This window comes from Pleurodeles waltl, chromosome 4_1, assembly GCF_031143425.1.
Source record: "Pleurodeles waltl isolate 20211129_DDA chromosome 4_1, aPleWal1.hap1.20221129, whole genome shotgun sequence".
Lineage (NCBI taxonomy): Eukaryota > Metazoa > Chordata > Amphibia > Caudata > Salamandridae > Pleurodeles > Pleurodeles waltl.
Window position 1 is genome coordinate 973158282 of NC_090442.1, and position 4817 is coordinate 973163098.

Here is a 4817-nt window from a genome sequence, read left to right on the forward strand (position 1 = left end):
AAGTAGATCTTAAGATTCAGTTCGTAAACAGAAATAAAAAAAAATTGCAATACATTAAAAATGATTAAACAAAAAGACAATGCACAGAGAGTTTACATGGGAGATATAAAATGCCTTAACACAAAAGAACACTATTTAAAATACAGCTACAAGATGTATTCAGTGTAAAAATAAACATTGAAACCACCAGCTTCGTAGCTGCCAACAGATAATACAATCCATAAGACAACCAGAGAGTGACATGATCTTCAGGAGACAGTCTCTTTTCAAGAAAACACTTAGTGGAAGCCAACACAACAAAGCAAAGAGGATGGCGACTGTGTGGTCTCTCTCTGGTCAAGAAACCAAGCATCAAGAGGTTGGTCTTTGGTTGATATAAAATGAGTCTAGGCTTTCTCTAAAGATTTGTAGTATTCATTTAACACGTTCCATGCTTTAGGAGCCGTGAAGCCATCTGGAGGGTTTTACCCCTTCACAAGCCAGTCTGCACATGCGCGTTCCTGATCTGAAATCAAAGTGTTCATGGTGTTCAGAATCATAGCAGTCCATGCATTTCTTTCTCTTGTTATAGGCAGTGACCCGGAATGAGACAATTTCAAGTGCGATGAGGCCAAGAGCCATTGTGAGAACTTTAGCGCCATGAGTTGGTTCATACACATCCTTTCCAGTCTCTGGGTGAGGCAAGCCTGCAGGATCCCGGCTGATGATGTAAAAATTGGCTCCCGCTACCATTCTCACTCTTCAGTGCCACTGAACTTCAGTAGGGCCAGCATACATCATAGGAGAAGGAAATATGGCCACTATTGTAGTTTCTGGCTTTAGCACGCCCTCTTACAACATCGCAACAAGTTGTTTCATGCGCCACATCAGAGGGACGTCATCATCAGGGCGGTACAGGGCAGGGCAGGACAAGGTGGTTGTACCCACGCTCTAGAAGCTGCCGGTGTGTATCTTGCATTAACAAGGCGAGACCGTTGAGCACCGGGTTACGTAAATGAAAGGTAAACACTGCACCTGCGTTCATGTCTTTAAACTTTTGCTTCAATTCAGTGGGAGTAAGTCGGTATTGGTCAAGGCCTTCATTCCAGTAAATACGATCCAGGTCTTGTAAATCTCCACCAAGCAGCTAATCTCAACTTTCTAAGACTATCTTAATGTAGAGATGCTCCTTTCACGTAGTGTCCCAACACCTGGAACAACGCTCCTCCTTCCTGTGCTCACAAAACTCTGGGTTGCGGAGAATAGCCACCCTCCAACTCTCATAAACTGGGGTGAATGCTGTGCACCCATCTAGCCTTTGCTTGTCTTCATGGGTGGCAGACAATACTACAGGCACGGACAAATTAATTACTCCACCATTGAGCAAACAGTCAAAATGAAGGCACTGCAGGTAGAATGTATGTCGGAACAACGCATGCTGGAACAACACATGCCTGAACAACGAGGTCGGACCAACGACTGCGTTGTTACCACTAATGCCTTTACCACGAATGCCTTAACAGCGATTTTTCGTTGTAAAGGCATTCCTGGTAAAGGCATTAGTGATAGGCATGCATGGTTCCAGCATGCATCCCCCCTAACTCCCACCCCCACCCCTAAAAATTACCCCGACCCCCCACCCCCTCCCCTAAAACCACACCAACCCACCACCCTTGCCCCTAAAAGTACCCCAACCCCCACCTCGTCCCTAAAATTACCGCAACCCCCACCCTGCCCCTAAAACAACCACAACCCCCACCCGATCTCTGAAACCTAAAGTACCACAACCCCCACCCCTTAAAACTAAAACCACCCCTCTCCCTAAAACTACCCCAAGCCCCCCACCCTGCCCCTAAAACCTAAACCCCCTCAACCCCCCACCCCACCCCTAAAATTACCTGACCCTCCAACCCACCCCTAAAACCTAAAACCACCCCAACCCCCACCCCTAAAACAACCCCAACCCCCACCCCATCCCTAAAACCTAAACTACCCCAACCCCCACCCCTAAAACCTAAAACCACCACAACACCCCCGCCCCTAATACTACCCCCAGCTCCCCACCCGCCCCTAAAACCTAAAACCCATCCCAACTCCCCCACACCGCCCCTTAAATTACCCGAGCCCCCAACCCACCCCTAAAACCTAAAACCACCCCTAAAATTACTGCGACCCCTCACCCCACCCCTAAAACCTAAAACCACCCCAACCCACACCCCTAAAACCTAAATCACCCCAATCCCCCACCCCTAAAAACCTAAACCACCCCGACCCCCAATCCCAAATACAAAAAATACCCGACCCCCCCACCCCGCCGCTAAAACTAATAATACCCCTCTCCCAAACCTAAACCGCCCGACCCCCAACCCTAAAACTAAAAATACCCCGACCCACCACCCTCGCCCCTAAAACAAAAAATACACCTCCCCTCCCTCCCTGCCCTAAACCTAAACTGCCCCGACGCCCCCTCCCCTAAAGCTAAAACCCAACCCCCACCCCCACTCCTAAAACAAAAAATACCCCAACCCCCCACCACTGCCCCTAAAACTAAAATCCCCCGACCCCCACCCCACCCTTAAACCTAAAAATACCCCGACCCCCCACCCCGCCCCTAAAACTAAAAATCCCCCAACGCCCCACCACTGCCCCTAAAACTAAAATCCCCCGACCCCCACCCCACCCTTAAACCTAAAAATACCCCGACCCCCAAACCCCGCCTCTAAAACTAAAACCCCAAACCCCCACCCTTGCCCCTAAAACTAAAAATACCCCGACCCCCCACCCACACCTCTAAAACTTAAAATAAACCTCCCCTCCCTCCCCGCCCCTAAACCGACCGACGCCATATCCCCTAAAACTAAAACCCCAACCCCCCCATCTCTGCCCCTAAAACTAAAAATACCCTGACCCCCACCCCGCCCCTAAAACTAAAACCCCAACCCCCCAACCCCGCCCCTAAAACTAAAAATACCCCGACCCCCCACCCCTACTCCTGCCCCTAAAACTAAAACGCCAAACCCCCACCCCCGCCCCACTTACCTGACTCATTGCATCGTCCTCCTCAGCCGACTCCCTTGTTCTGTGCCTTAACCACACATGTGAATTGTCCAGCACATGCGTGGTTAAGGCACAAAACAACGAAGTTGCGATTAAGGAAATCGTTGTTCCGCTTTCGTTAACCACGACTTCGTTGTTACGGAGTCATGTTCACGGCGTTTCCCCTGCAGGTATTCTCGCTCCCTCATGAAGCCATTCAGTGGGGTCGCCCAGCCTTCAGCCAAAACCTGCACCCACATCATGTCTACCTTGTTTATATCCAGTCTGGACAGTGCCTTGGCGTCATTTATGACCAGCTGCAGCTTATTTTTATGGAACATACAGCTCCTTGATTTAATACGATGCATCCACACGTACGATATCCCTTTCTTGCAGGAGCTCCAAGACTTGCTGTATGTAATCATTCACTTCGCAAGACTCAGTCTTCAGGACCAGCTCAGGGGCTTCTGGCTTCTCGTAGTCAGAGTCGATACCGGTGAAGCCTTTGATTTCTCCAGCTCTGGCCTTCTTGTAAAGCCCCTTCACGTCTCTCGGTTCACAGACGTGCAGAGGAGCGCCCACAAACACCTGAAAGAAAGGCAAACCAGCCACGTGGAACTTCCTTGTGTTGTTACGGTCCTTGGCATACAGGGAAATAAAACTGCCAATGCACACCAGCCTGCATCAGCAAACAATTTGGCAAACTCAGCAATCCGGCGAATGTTTTCTTCCCGGTCTTCTTGAGAGAAACCAAGGTTTTTGTTGAGTCCTTGATGAATGTTGTACCCATCCAGCGTGTAGCAAGGAATGCCATGGCACACAAGAAGCTCCTCCAGGGCCATGCTAAGGGTGGTCTTTCCAGCTCCAGACAGACCTGTCAGCCAGACGGTGCAGCCATGACAGCCACTCCTCGCTCCAACCACATGGCCTCTCTGGTTTCTGCTGACATGGTGAGCTTAGTAGGTGACATTGGTCGCCCTTTGCATCCCCCAGTTCTACAGTTTGTTGTTCAGCTTCACTTTCTTGTGCTGGCTCTCGGAGATCTCCATCACAGGTCCTGTCCGTGTGTGATGGGCAATGCTGTGCTCTCAGAGCTCTGGCTGGGGACCGAGTGGAGGAAGAGATTGTTTGGCTAAGAGAAGCTTGTAACTGTTGTTACAGATTCTTAGTTTTGTAGGGGTACATAGAGGGAAGTTAATTAAGTGTAATTAATTTATATACATTTTCAAATTAATATTTATTTATTTTATTATTATTATTATTGTATTATGCAAATAATATTCTAAGTTATATTTTAGGTACCGGTTGTTGGGCTTGTAGGGATATATGGTGGGAAGTTAATTAAATAGTAATTGATTAATTACTATTTATTTATACATAATTGTTATGAAAATTGTGTAATTATTATAGTGGGTTGTTGGGTTTATAAGGGTATAGGGTGGGAAGTTAATTAAATAGTAATTGATTAATTACTATTTATTTATAATTAATTGATTGTTAAATAATTATGTACATTGTGTGATTATTATCATTTTTACTTTTAGATATATGTTAATGTACTACCGTAGTGTGGCAATTTAATGAAATAATGATGAAATAATATTTTTTGTTATATTAATTATTTAAAAAATGCTAGGTATTTTAATTATTTAATAGTTTTTTAATGTATATAGTTAATTTTATGTTAATAGTTTTATAATTTTATGAAATTAATACTTTTATTAAAATAAAGTATGTGTTTGAAGTGAAGCACTTTCACTACTGTTGCAGACTGGAATGGGAATAGTAAATGTCACCCCTCC

General features: G+C 46.1%; 1 pseudogene; it reads right to left on the bottom strand.

Moving 5' to 3' along the window:
• Positions 1-386: 386 nt before the first annotated feature.
• LOC138288607 (bifunctional 3'-phosphoadenosine 5'-phosphosulfate synthase 1-like) lies at positions 387-4075 on the bottom strand (annotated as a pseudogene).
• Between the last annotated feature and the right edge of the window lie 742 nt (positions 4076-4817).